The sequence below is a fragment of the Pongo pygmaeus genome, chromosome 5 (genome assembly GCF_028885625.2).
Source record: "Pongo pygmaeus isolate AG05252 chromosome 5, NHGRI_mPonPyg2-v2.0_pri, whole genome shotgun sequence".
NCBI classification, from domain to species: Eukaryota; Metazoa; Chordata; class Mammalia; order Primates; family Hominidae; genus Pongo; species Pongo pygmaeus.
In genome coordinates, this window is record NC_072378.2 from 169,761,655 (window position 1) to 169,777,080 (window position 15,426).

Consider the following 15,426-nt stretch of genomic DNA (forward strand, 5'->3'; position numbering starts at 1 on the left):
AATCCAACCAGGAACTGTGTTTTACCTTTCTACCCCACACTCCTCCTAAGATGCTCAACCTTGGTTTCATCATTGTACAGATGGCTGCAGACTCAGTTGTCCAACATTCCTCTGGGGTGAGCTGATGACCTGAACCCTAAGAACACACGATTTGAGAACAATGTGATTTAGTGTTGTTTTTAAAGATACTAACTTTTGCGGTGCTTTATGAAAAGCAATGGACAGCTTGGAGAGTGAAGTGGCAATGGGGCTCATTGAAGCTCAACTGCCGTGGTCTTCCCATCCTTCAAGGTCAAGGGCACTCATCTGATGTGTAGCCTGGGGGCAGCAACAGAGTCTAAAAATCTAGGGAATCAAATGAGGCAGTTCACAGCCAGGGAAGGGGCTTCCATAGGGATGAGGACTAAGGCAGACAACTCCAGGATAAAATAAAAGTGACTGCACTTTCTTGCACTGCTTGGAGTCGGCTACCAAGTATGCTCAAGCGTTGCTGAGAGTATCTTGATGGACAGATGCAAAAAAACAGATGCCTGCTTAGTATGTTGTGGTCAATAAATAATTAACTTGCTTTGTAAGAAGCTGTCTCAGATTGCAAATGGACAGTACTCTGGTAGGAAAGGATCAATAAAGCACAATTACTCTATTGGCCAATTAGCTGCATATTATTTAATCAAACATGGAAATCCACCTTCTTGATGATCCATGCATGAGTCTGTTATTGCATTGCTGTAAAGAAATACCTGAGGCTGCATAATTTATAAGGAAAAGAGGTTAAATTGGCTCCAGTTCTGCAGGCTCTACAGGAAGTATGGTGCTGGCATCTGCTTCTGGTGAGGCCTCAGGAAGCTTCCAATTGTGGTGGCGGGTGAAGGGGGCCAACACATCACATGGCAAGAGTGGGAGCAGGAAAGGAGGGGGTTCCCAGACGTTTAAACACCCAGAGCTCAGGTGAACTGACTGAGTGAGAACTAACTCATACCAAGGGGTTGGTGCTGAACCGTTCATGATTGATTCACTTCTGTGATCCAGTACCTCCCACCAGGCCTCCCCTCCAACACTGGGGATCACATTTCACATACGTTTTGGAGGGACACACATCCAAACCACATCAGCACACATGGTCTCCAAATGTCGTTTAGCCCCTCCTCATGCGATGTCAGAAGGCTGACGCCGGGGGGTGTGCAGCTTTTCAGGACATCCTTCCTGAAGGGTTGCAGCAAACTTTAAGTGTTACATACCCATGTGCTATGCCAGTGTCAGCTTTAAGGATGGGTAATAGCCCAGGGTTGAGCTGTCTGGGACCAAATATCCGCTTTGCATAGACAGTGTCCATGGTGTGGATTAACCTACTCCTGTCTGCTGCTGGGACTGGGTGCCGGCTGCTGTGGTTTTCATTTCCCGTGAGCCCTTGCTGGCCTCGTAGGGCAGCATCACGTGAAGGCTGCCTCTCGATGCCCAGCGCTGAGGTGTGAAGACCTCACTGTGTTCGAGACATGAGTTCCACGTGGTTGCTGCCTCCTTCACACGTCCTGTGATGGATTTCTTTTTATCAGATGGTCTCTTGTCTGTGGTTAGCGTACACACATAGGATGTGAAAGACACAGGGCATGACTATAATCCACGCATTTTCCTGGGGATCAGGACACACAGAGAGAATTCTCCCTGCTGCCCTCCACCCACATCATAACGAACACTCAGCTGGAGAGCTAAGAGAGGGGTCAGGGTCGAGACGTCAAGAGTTCTGAGGTCCCTGATTATCTTCTGTCGTCGGGAGAAAGAGGAATCTCTAAGGCCTAAGCGGATGGCATGGATGCATGGAATGAAGACTGGGAAGCAGATCCTGGGTGGGAGAGCTGCTCTAAGCAGAAAAACAGCCAACTCAAATCTACCTCTGGCTGAGCCTGAGCGTCAGAGCAAGGCAGGGAAGAGTGCCCGGAACGCTGAGCCAGCCCAGGCTGCTGCAGGCTGCACTGCACGGACTTTAGCACCAGCAATGTGTGCACAGAAAAGCCGGTCCTTTCTGTTGTCACCGATTGCTTACCAAAGTGAATCTGGGTAATGTCGACTCTGCTGTTGAAAGTATCTGATTTTCCGCAGCACGGATTCCTTCCCTAGGGCCAACTGTGATTGCAGACTCAATCACCGAGAACACTTGTACCCTATAGGATAATTTTCTTGGTTTCATGCCCATACCAACTGAAACACCAGACAGACTTTTGTAAGTACCACAGGCATGTCTGGTTTTTAAGCTTCAGCAGAGATTTTTTTTTTCCATTAACAATATGAAACAGACTTAAAAGAAATATAACAAAGTAATATTCTCCTGATTTATTTTTGTGCTGATTTTGCCTTTCCCTAAACTGACATTAATTTTTAAGCATACTTAATTTTAAGCTTTTTATAAATAATATATTCAGTAGAAATCCACTCAAATGCTGTTCACAATTTGGAGAATTTTTGCTTATGTTGCTTTTGTTACAATGGGGAGTCACAGTACTTTGACTATAGAAACACACACAAAAATTATGATTAGAATGTAAGTAAAAAAAAGATGTTGTATGTAGCTGTCTAACAGCACTGGATGTAAAAGAATTAAACAACACAATACATAACAACACAAAAGACAACTCCCAAGTATGTGCTAGGTTTCTTCTGATGAATTGCAAAGAAGAGATAACAATACATATTATTATTATTTGCTACTATTCTATTAAAGAAATCTTGTTCTGGCCTCCTGTGGACAGAGGCACAGACAGGTGGAGCTGTACCTGTGGATGTACATGTATGCACACATACAAGTCCGTGTGTCTAGACCGGCAGCCTTGAGCACTCAGGCCAGTTAATATCATCCCATTTTTTATGTTTCAGCTAATATTGTTTTTTAAACTATAAAATAAAATATGTAAACATTAGAAAACAAGCATTCTATGTCTCTCTTGGAGGCAGGAATATCTTTTTCATTGGTTGACAAAGTGCACTTCATATCTGAAGTTAGATTTTTATTCTTTCATGATGAGGATTGTGACTCAATATGTCAGTTGGTCCTGGCTCTCTTGATCTAAGGACACACAATATTTCAAGAGTATTAGGACTGCTTAGCTTAACTAAGATGGTTTCAGTATGAATGGGAAATTGGGACATATATATTCAAAACGCATGTTGTTTTATGAATAAATTAATCCATTAAGAAAATAACTAAAATGACATGACAAAATGCAAAGACATACTTGTCTCTAAGTTTTAAATAATGCAGTGAATAAATCTATCTTTCTTGATATAAATACACAGAGAGATAAAATTATCTGGAGAGATATATACCAAGGTGTTGTTGGTTTTATTGTGGGTAATTTTTTAAAATGTTTCTTTTCCTAAAATTTTGAATTTTCTAAGTGTCCTGTAAGAGATATCTATTTCTTTATTCTTTAAGATCACATTTTTTTAGTACACAGAATTATAGGTGTAGAAAAACATTGATGCCAACATCCCCATTGAAAAATAACATTTATATAGTTTAGTTTAGAACTTTTGAATGCAAAAGAAATAAACATAGGCTGGGCGCAGTGGCTCACACCTGTAATCCCAGTAGGCTGAGGTGGGTGGATCACGAGGTCAGGAGATAGAGACCATACTGGCTAACATGGTGAAACCCCGTCTCTACTAAAAAATACAATAAATTAGCCAGGCATGGTGGTGGGCACTTGTAGTCCCAGCTACTCGGGAGGCTGAGGCAGGAGAATGGCATGAACCCAGGAGGCGGAGCTTGCAGTGAGCCGAGATAGCACCACTGCACTCCAGCCTGGGCGACAGAGCGAGACTCTGTCTCAAAAAAAAAAAAAAAAAAAAGAAAGAAATGTAACACATCCATAAACAGAATTAACAATAAAAACCATCTCAATAGATACAGAAAATACAGTTGATAAAATTCAGCATTGCTCCATGATGAAAACCCTCAACAAACTAGTCAAAGAAGGAACATACCTCAAAATAATAAAGCCTATATACAACAAACCCACAGCCAACATCATAATGAACAGGGAAAAGTTGAAAGCAATCCCTCTAACAACTGGAGCAAGACAAGTGTGGCCGCTTTCACCACCTCTATTCAGCATAGTACTAGAAATCCTAGCCAGTGCAATCAGGCATGAGAAAGAAATAAAAGGCATTCAAATTGGAAAGGAGGAAGTCAAATTATCACTGTTTGCTGATGATATGATCTCATACCTAGAAAACCCTAAAGACTCCTCCAAAAAGCTCTTAGATTTGATAAATGAATTCAGTAAAGTTTCAGGATACAAAATCATTGTACAAAAATCGGTAGAATTTCCATACACCAATAATACTCAAACTGAGAACTGAATCAAGAAGGCAATTCCATTTACAATAGCTACACAAAATAAAACACCTAGAAATATATTTATCCAGGGAGGTTAAGGATTTCTACAAGGAAAACTACAAAACAGTGATGAAGGAAATTGTAGATAACACAAATAAATGAAACACATCTCATGCTCATGAATTAGAAGAATATTGTTAAAATGGCCATACTACAAAAAGCAATCTGTAGATTTAATGTAATTCCTATCAAAATATCAATGCCACTTTTACAGAATTAGAAAAAACACTTCTAAAATTTATATGGAAACCAAAAAGATCCCAAATAGCCAAAGCAATCCTAAGTAAAAAGAACGATGCTGGGGGCATCACATTACCTGACCTCAAATTACACTGCAAGACTATAGTGACAAAAACAGCACGGCACCATAGTATGAAACAGCAGTATGAAAATAGAGACGTATATCAATGAGCAGAATAGAAAACCCAGAAATAAAGCCACATACTTATAGCCAACTTGTCACAATGTCAACAAAAGCACGCACTGGTGAAAGAACACTCTTTTCAATAAATGGTGCTGGGAAAATTGGATTGCCATAAGCGGAAGAATAAAACTGGATTGCTATCGCTCACTGTATATGAAAATCAACTCAAGATGGATTAAGACTCAAATATAAGATCCAAAACTAAAAACAACACCGCAAGAAAACCTAGGGAAACTCTTCTGGACATTGGCCTAGGCAAAGACCAATAAAAACAAAAAGCAATAAAAACAAAAAGCAATAAAGACAAAAATGGAAAAATGGGACTTAATTAAATAAAAAAGCTTCTGCACTGCAGAAGAAACAATCAACAGAGTAAACAGACAACCTGCAGGAGGGGAGAAAATATCTGCAAACTATGCAACTGACAGGGAACTAATATCCAGAATTTACAGAAAGCTCAAACAACTCAACCACAACAAAAACAAATAACCCCAGTAAAAAGCAGCCAAGGGACATGATAGACATTTTTCAAAATAAGACATACAAATGGCCAGCAAGCATATGAAAAAAATGCTGAAATCACTACTAATCAGAGAAATGCAAATTAAAACCACAATGAGATACCATTTTACACCAGTCAGAATGGTTATGATTAAAAAGTCAAAAGTAACGGATCTTGGAGAGGATGTAAGAGAAAAGGGAACTCTTAGACACCATTGGTGGGAATGTAAATTAGTACAACCTGTATGGAAAACAGTATGGAGATCTCTCAAATAACTAAAAATAGAACTACTATGGGATCCAGCAATCTCACTAATGAGCATCTACCGAAAGAGAAAAAAAATCATTATGTAAAAAAGATACCTGCCCTTGTATGTTTTTCACAGCACTATTCACAACAGCAAAGTCATGGAATCAACCTAAGTATTCATCAACAGATGATTCAATAAGGAAAATGTGTTATTGTTCCAAAACGGAATACTACTCAGCCATTAAAAAGCATTACATTATGTCTTATACAGCAACATGGGTGGAACTGGAGGCCTCTGTCAAGTGAAACCACTCAGAAACAGAAAGTGAAATACCACATGTTCCTACTTATAAGTGGGGCTAAATAATGTGCACACATGGACATGGTGAGTGGAATAAAAGACACCGGAGACTTGGAGGGTGGAAGGGTGGGAGGGAGGTGAGGGATGAGAAATTACTTAAGGGGTACAACGTGTATTATTCAGCTGACTGCTACACAAAAGCCCTGACTTCACCACTACACAATATATCCATGTAACAAAACTGCACTTGTACCCCTTCCATTTATACCAATAAAAAATACTTAATTTCTTAGCATTATTCCTCAGTAACATGTAGGCACCCAATCTTCAAATTTAGATGGAATCTTGCTTATTTGCAGCCCTACTATTTGCAAAGGGAGTTCCATCCTCAGGCAGATCCTAACACTCAAGAATACAGCAAAATCATTTAGTGTTAATGAGACCCAGACTTTCTGGATGTTACTATGTTACTAAGTGTTGTGCTGAGTGCTTTATATATATGATTCTTTCATTGCTTACAGTTACAAGTTTATGAAACAGATATGACTGTTGCATTTTACAAGTGAGAAAGTTCAAGCACAAACTACTTAGGACCCGTGAAATGGGTCATAGCTGAGGTTTGGACTCCACAGTCCATCCCTGAGCTCTGGACTCAGCCTCTCTTCTTTCAGCCACCACCGTTTGGTGCCACAGCAAAGGCTGTCTTCCACCAGAAAGGAAATATTTGCAAGTCAAGTATGAGCTTCAAGTAAGAAGGAGTTGTATTAAAATGAAATAAAACAGAATGATAGTGCATTGCTACAAACTAGTGCAGATAGAAAATGGGCTGATGTATAAAGCATCCATGGAAGAGCTGCCCCACCCCGGGCTCCCATGAGGAGCAGCCCCGTGCATGCACCGGGTAGGAAGAGATGGGTGCCCTGTGAGGCCTGGGCCTGAGTCGCCCCAGACACACACAGCAGACTTTGTTTCTCTGTCTGCTGACTGTGCTCTTTCTATGCCCAGAGTAACATTTTAATGCCACTGAGAATAATTTAAATCCTAGGGATTGTTAGAAAATGTTCATAGACTCAGAGAGAACTGTTCTGAGAAATCGTATGTTTTCTACGTTTCTCATTTATTTCTGTTCTTCTCATATATTTCTCAACTTTGTAGAAGAAACTACAAATTATGAGAGAGAGGGAGAGAAAGTGGAAGAGACAGAGAGGGAAGAAGAGAGAGGGAAAAGTGGATGCCAGTGAAGACCCTCTTTCAACCCTAATCTGGATTTTCAAGGTCCTGGGGCGCTCATGAGGACCAAAAATGGTAAATGAGCTGAAGCAAAGGGAAAAAGGTAAAAATTAAAACTCTTAGTAACAATCCGCAGATGCATGGCATTGGAGACCCACCTGTGGTCTTGGACTGTGTTGTCACACTCTATGTTAATAACTGGATTGGAAAGAAAGAGGATTACAGCCAACCTAGACGGATGCATCCTGTCCGCCTTGTGATGGAGACAGGATGTGTTTTCTGAGTTAGACGAGTGATGGGCGAGGGAACTGTCTGCCAATTCCTTAAACTTTAACTTCAGCCACACCCCTGGTAGTTGTTGGTAGGCACTGCCTCTGATTTCAGAGGCCTAGGCTGCTGAATCTCAGAAGGGACCTTTACAATAAATCCCAGTTGAAAGACCTGGCCCAGCCTCTGTTCTCCGGAGTTATCTGGGGGGCTCCCAAACATCATTCCATGAGATTATAAGGGATTAAGGAAGAAACGAGCTCCCAGATCAACCAGCAAATGGAACAGAGAGCAAAGATGCTGAGGAAAATGTGTTGAGAATGTGGAGGAGGTGAAGAAGGGGCAGGAAAGCGGGCGGTGATAGGCTCACTGCCCCGCGTACAGCACCATCTTTCCCATGCATGTATTGAGGTGTTTTTACTGCCACATCCCTGGTCACTCCGAGCTCTGAAATAGAGGAAGCCCTCAGTGCTGCCTCTTCCCCAGCGCCTCTGCGCCAGGCTCAGTGCTGGGCTCTGGGTGCCCGTCCATGTCCGCGTTGTGACTCAGCCCCCGCCAGGGCCAGTTGATGAGGAGAACAGGGTTCATCTTGGAAAGACCAAGCCCTGAAGACAGAACAGAACCTGGACTTGCTGCACGTGGAGGCCCTGGGGAAGCTCCCCAAACACAACCCTCTCCAGAGGCTCCCCTTTCTAGTGGATGATTCTCAAAACAGCGCTTCTTCCCCCGTGTAAGTTGCACTTGGTGCATAGTTAATAAGGAAGCCATAGATTTGGAGTGATACCTTGAAGGTCATGGATATGGGATGTCTGTCGTGATACTGACGATAAACAGCCAAGTGAAATTTGGTTTCAGTGACTGTGCAGCTGTCTCGGCTTTCGCCGGGTTTCGTGAGGCACCCTCCAGAACCCCAACGCCAGGAGCGCTAAACTTTCCCTTGTCGTGGGGCTTTTGTTCCCACAGGACAAAACAAAAGAACACGTTTAGGTGATCAAAGGATGCAGCATTCATCATTCAAACTGTGCTTCTCGTTTTTTATCTGTAAAATGGGTCTAATCTAAATAATTCCTCAGAGCATTCCTGTGAGGGTTAAATTAGCTAATGCAGCAAAGTTTTTGAAACAGTGTGTGGAATGGAAAGCAGTAGCCTCTCGAGAAGTATTTACGTTTTACAGCGTCATTCACGCCATTGCTCATACTCACGTGGGGGCACCTCTGCTGTCTGACGATGTGCTTCTGAATTGTATTTCATATGCGTAGCCTTCTTCCCAAAGCAATGAAAAGGTATTCTGGAGAAATCAGATTATTGAGCTAGTATAAGCAAAGGATTTTCGCGCCAGTCAGGAGAGGTAGACACGAAAGCTTACAGGCTGGTTCTGAGTCTCATTCTGAGTCTCACTGGCCATGGGCTTGTGCCCTGTGATGGGGAGGACGCCCATCCGTGTTTCTGATAGCGAGTGAGATCCATTGTTAAGTCCCTAAGAACAATAAAAATGAGGAAACTGTGTTACAGAAATGCTGTATTAGAAGAAAAAAAAAAGATTTCTGAAATCTTCAGGCCTCCAAAGCTGAGTTACTGCAAACCTCCATATCTGTCTGCCTGTCCACCAACCTTCCAGCCTGAGTTTCCTCACTAAGCAGTGGTGTGATCTCCTAAGGGCCTGAAAAATGAGGCTTGCTCAGTCAGCAAAGTGGAGTCCCAGAGCTGCCTGCAAACACTTTTTTCAGAGTGAGATAGAAAATGCCAAGGTTTTCTGACTCAAGAATGCTAGCAGGATTTCTGGAGCTCTTTTCAGAAACGCTGGTTCAGGGAATTTTCCACAAAGAGAAAAATAAAAGACTGCAAAATAAAAACAGCCCAGAAGCTGCAGAAGAGAGAGGGACATGTAGGAGACAGGCTGCACTGCTTCTGCCCACATCCAGCTAAGTCTGATGGGGCTTCACGGGGCCAGGGACCCAGCCCCGCTGGCAAAGGTGGTCGGCACATCTGTGCGGCACCTGGGCACAGCTGTTGACGTTCTTGTCCTCATAATGTCAGCCTCCTATTTAGGCTGTAGAAAAAAGCCACACTGCTTGTGAGAGCGCCCCATGAAACTGTTTGAATTAAACTTAAAAGGATCTTTGTCGACTTTGGTCAAGCACAAGACCTAACTCTCAACGGTGGTTTTACGTTTCTCCTGCGTCAAACACGTTTGCAGCCAAAGGTCTGTTAAATAAACCTCCAGCACCAGCTGTACCACAGAGAGGGTGAAGCTTCTCCTAGAAAGTGTCAAAAGGCATTGTTTTTGTGTCCTTTTGGAATGACAGCCACAAGTTGCATGCCTGCACTTTTCTTTCCTTGCTCTTTTTGTTTTTGTTTTTGAGATGGAGTCTGGCTCTGTTGCCCAGGCTGGAGTGCAGTGGCATGATCTCAGCTCACTGCTGCAACCTCAGCCTCCCAGGTTCAAGCAATTCTCCTGCCTCAGCTTCCTGAGTATCTGGGATTATAGGCATGTGCCACCACCCCTGGCTAATTTTTGTATTTTTAGTAGAGATGGGGTTTCACTAATGTTGGCCAGGCTGGTCTTGAACTCCTGACCTCAGGTGATACACCCACCTCAGCCTCCCAAAGTGCTGGGATTACAGACGTTAGCCACCTCACCCGGCCTCTTACTCTTTTTGGTGTCCTGTTGCCAGCACTGGCTCACAGCATGCTGTGCACAGCATTGGCTCAGGTTGTTGGGTTTCTTTTGCCTTTCCAATCTCACCGTGCAGCCCTGGGCGTGCACCTGCCAAATAAAGCTCAGTAGTTTAACCTCCACCACAGGCTTTGCTTTGTAGACAATTTGGGTTCAAACGACCACCTTCTAAAATTGTTACAGGACCATGTCCAAAGTGAGAACACCAGTTCAGAAATACAAGCATACATTAGATTTCTATGTTAGCTGTGAGTCAATTGATTTTCTTAAATATAACTTTCTTCAAGATTATAATATATCTTACACTACCTTTTATTGAAAAAGTATTATTTCTAGGACACAGAAATGCTTAGAAATAATATTTCATAATGAAACCAGAAGAAACAACTTTATTTTTGTAATCTGTGTTTTATTAGGCTTGGCATTTCTTTGCATGTGAAGAAATGAATATTTGGAATATATAAGTTGAATGCCGAGTGACTATTTCCTGCATTAAAGTAAGTGAATTATCCATTGTAACTCATCTGCTGTCTGTGGTTTATATTAAATACTAGGCTATGTTTACCCAGCTGATTTTTATAACTACATAATTTTGAAATATCCACAGAAATACATCTAGCAACCAAAACATAGACCTGAATACCTTTTCTTAGAACCAAGCCTGAGACTGTCATTCCAGATGTGATTACAGTTCCTAATCAGTTGACTTTAAGTACAGGGTATAACCCTGGTGGGTCTGACTTCATTAGTTTGAAGGTCTTGGAGCAGACTGGGACTTCCCAGAGGAGGAGAAGAAATTCTGCTGGAGGACGACCCTTTGGCTAATGCCCATGGAATTCCTAATGGATCAGGTTCTTCCCTCCTGCCATCTTGTTCTACATGATTCCAACTTGCTTCACCAGCCCCAGCACTGTGTGAGTCAATTTCTTATAATAAATCTTGGCCTGTACCTCTGTGGCTGAAGTGTGACCAAGATGCCATTCATTCTGATCCAGTTCCACAAAGATGCATGAAGCATTGACTGTGTGCCAGAGACTGAGGCTGGAGAGCTGAGTGAGTCATGGTCTTTGCCCTCAATGCTCAGGGACCAGCAGGAGAGACAAAATGAGACACGAGGCTGCACAGTGTGCTGAGAGCAGCATCTGAAGCAACTCACAGGTACAGGGGCACTGATTTTTTTGGGAGGGCCACAAGGGCCTGCCGAGGACAAGGGCCGAAGAACGTGGGGTGGTGGTCCCACAGAATAGAAGCAAGGCAGGGTTGCAAGCAGGGGAGGAACGGCATTCCTGCCACTGACTGAGATCTCTAGTGTATGCAGCAGCTAAGAAAAGGCTAGAGCCATGCAGGCAAGAGTGAAATGGCGAGGCCCAGGGCAGGGGAGTGGCAGAATGAGGGGCTGAGGTTTAAGGGCATGGATTGCAGTTATGTGGGATCAATTAGTCTAGAGGACCAGTGTGCAGCGTGGGAACTGTAGCTCATAATACCGCCTCATAGACGGGATATTTGCTGAGAGAGTAGATTTTAGGTGCTCTTGTCACCCAAAAAACTAGCCATGGGAGGGGATGGCTGCATTACCTGGCTGGCTGTAGTGATCGCTGGGCTGGGAACATGTATCTCAAAGTGTCATGTTGTGCACCGCAATTAAACAGAATGAAAATAAAATTTCAAAATGAGAAAATAACAACCAATTACTTGATAATGTTGGAGGTGAAATAGGAGGAGGGATGACAGTGATCTCTGGGAGCTCAGGGTGTGATGGGCACTGATTTGGGCAACCATGGGATGTGCCTCCTGTTAGGTCCCACGCGTCTGCGCCCTGCAGAGCATAGGCCTGGGCAGGGCTGTTTGCCATTGCAGAAAGGCAGATCCCATGGAGAAAGGAAGGTTCTTATCTCCCTGCCCTGCAGACCCCAAGGCAAGGCAGTTTGGAGGGAGCAGTTGCGGGGGACGAGATAAATGGCGCTAAAGGAGTTGTAGAGGAGAAATGTGTCGTTTCCAAGGTGCTCCGATCAGAAAAAAAAGGTTGTTGTTTAAAGAAGAGAAATGTTGCTGGGTGCAGTGGCTCACATCTGTAATCTCAGCACTCTGGGAGGCTGAGGGGGGAGGATCACTTGAGGTCAGGAGTTCAAGACCAGCCTGCAACATGGTGAAACCTCGCCTCTACTAAAAATCCAAAAACTTACCGGGCATGGTGGTGGGTGCCTGTAATCCCAGCTACACAGGAGGCTGAGGCAAGAGAATCGCTTGAACCCGGGAGGCAGAGGTTGCAGTGAGCTGAGATCAAGCCATTGCACTCCATCCTAGTGACAGAACAAGAATCTGTCACACATACACACACACGCACACACACGCACACACACACACACACACAGAAGAGAAATGTTGATGAGTGAATGTGTGTTTTCTCGCAGTGTGATGGGCAGCCTCTTCTTCTGCCCCTTGCTTTCCCATGAAGTATATTTCAGATATATATACATCTTATATGAGAGAATTTTTTAAATGTAATCTGTAAAGTAGGCAGAAAGGATGGAGGAAGCAGTGCTATTGGTTCATGATTGGATTGATTTGAAAAGACAAAAGCCTGAAAACGCAGAACAAACAAAGGGCACAGCACAAAGACACAGCAGCCCCCAGAGGCAGAGGTCACTGAGAGGTGATTCCCCTCCCCGCGCGGAGCCACCCGGATAAACTGCAAGGCTGTAGGGCCCGGCACGCAGCAGGCGTTGGGAACCATTTCACCTCAAGTCACCTGTGCGCCTGGACAGGTGCGCTCTTTTCTTCTGTGAGCGTAGAGGCCTCGCTTCCAAGGGAGGAGCCTCAGGACAATTATTCCTCAGGTGTGGCTGGAGGGCAAAAAAGTGTGTTATTTTTCTTGATTAAACAGAACAACATGAATTCTGTTTTTTTAAATGTGTATTTTGGTCAGTCTTCCTGTCCAATCCAAGCTGTGAAATTTAAATATTAAAAACAGCAACAACAAGAACAGTCAAAGCCTTCCCATCTCACTTCACGACTTCATCATGCAGTGGGCTGAGTCTAACTGGAAAGGCAAGAACCCAGGCGCGAATTCGCCGGGAGCCAAAGCGAAGTTCCTCCCTCATTCTGCTGAGCGGAGACCAAGGCTGCCTTCACGTTTTTAACTAAATTCACATAATTTTGTATTCAAACTCAGTATGTTAAGAAGAAAGCTACTTATAATTACATATGATTTTGTGATTTTACACAGATGTCATAAGGTTTCCATTTACAGTTTTAAAACTTGCTTCCTCTCTTAATCCCCGCCCAGCCCTAGAGTTCCTGGGATCACGGTGTGGCAGCGGCCCCCCCAACCCCAGGACAGCTCCTCCCTGGCGCAGCCCCAACACAGCAGCAGCCACACCTCCCGTTGTCAACCAGCGTCTTCCATCACTAGAGTCTCAAATGCCAATCTCAGTTTTCCAAGGAATTATTAGCTAACGTTTTGGACACATTAATTTCTCTGAAACTTTCTTCAGGAGGTTTCGTATACATGGCAATTTTAATCCATTAGAGAAATAAATGATGGCATAACAAAATATTCAGTATGGGATCTCAGTAATTATAAAGTCTATTTAAAGTATTCCACGAACTTTTATTTAAGTCATTTTGGGCTTTTTTCCCCCCATTCTTTGGGAAACACGTGCACTCTTCGAATATACAGGATGATGGTATTTATTTAGCACTCTACTCTCAATTTTTTTTATATATATAAAGCTTACACACCTAGAACTTTAAATTTTTTTCATCTAATTATACAACAAATATATTTATTTAAAAATTTGATAACTTATACATTTTGCAATGCCCCATAATCAGAATACAGAGTGATAACCAGTGTTAGCATGTTATTACATGCGCTTGCATATGGATTTCTCAATTCCTGCAAATATTGTTTAAAGGAATCATGTGGTAGATTTTTAACTTATTTGTTTTGAAAATACAGATACTTACTAAAGCCTAAAACATAACCACAGAACTTACAATTTTTATATGTAACAAAACCCCACGTGAAGCCTCTTGTGGTTCCCTTACCCACATCAGGTTACTTCCTTTTTTTTTTTTTTCCTGAGGCGGAATCTCGCTCTGTCGCCCAGGCTGGAGTGCAGTGGCGCGATCTCGGCTCACTGCAAACTACGCCTCCCGGGTTCACGCCATTCTCCTGCCTCAGCCTCCCGGGTAGCTGGGACTATAGGCACCCACCACCACGCCCGGCTAATTTTTTTTTTTTTTTTTGTATTTTGGTAGAGACCGAGTTTCACTGTGTTAGCCAGGATGGTCTTGATCTCCTGACCTCATGATCTGCCCGCCTCGGCCTCCCAAAGTGCTGGAATTACAGGTGTGAGCCACCATGCCCGGCCCCACATCAGGTTACTTCTATCCTTATTTTAATGTTAATAAGTTTCTCGCCTTTCTCTGCAATTTTACCCCAAGGATATGAGTCTTTTACCACTGATTCAGTTTTTGTTTTGCTTTGCTTTTGCAGTCTACACAAATAAAGTTTTAACATGTGAAAATTTACACATTTTCTGCTTTTAAATATCTTTAATGTTATCAATAGAACAAATTAATTAATTTTATCTTCTTAGAGCTGGCAAAAAAGTACATAAATTTTATAAATTGTCTTTATAGTCAGCAAGATTACTTTTCTTCTTTTTAATATATACTTTTTAGGTATCAATATATTAGAAATACCTTCTATGTCACAAAATATTATTCTAAGACTTCATAATTCAAACATAATTTATGTAACCAACAACCTACTGGAGAAATGCTAGCTTCTTTCTAATAATTATGCAATTTCATAAGATAATTTCATGGATTTATAATTGTTCTGTTATTAGCTTTTGTTTTGTATCCATCTCAAAAGTTATACTTCCAGCAGTTGTGTATCCAAGAATCAATTTTCCATTATTCTCTAAATATATAATAATATTGTTTCTAGTTTTTATGTTGATGTATTGATTTGTGAGTAATAGTAGGTCACTATTTTAATGAGTGTTTTTATTTTAAATTTATATTAATTTTTGGACAGTTATATTTTATATTTGATGAATTGTTCTCAAATTTATTTAACATTCAACTTTTTAATTTTTTATTTTCAGAAGGTTTGGATATTTATGCAATTAAACCTATTTTACCATAACCACTATTATTTATGCCATGTCTTGCCTTAATAAATGATTATATATCAACTTATCTTTCCTTCTTGTAGCTTTATATGATTTAATTTTTATAGTAGGCTCTTAGATCATTTGAAATACAGTCATGTTTAGTGTCACTTTAAATTTTGCCCAGAATTTGGTTGTTTTTCAAGAATAATTCAGTCTTTCTCTGTCCTTTTATAACTTTTTATCTTTTTTGTTAA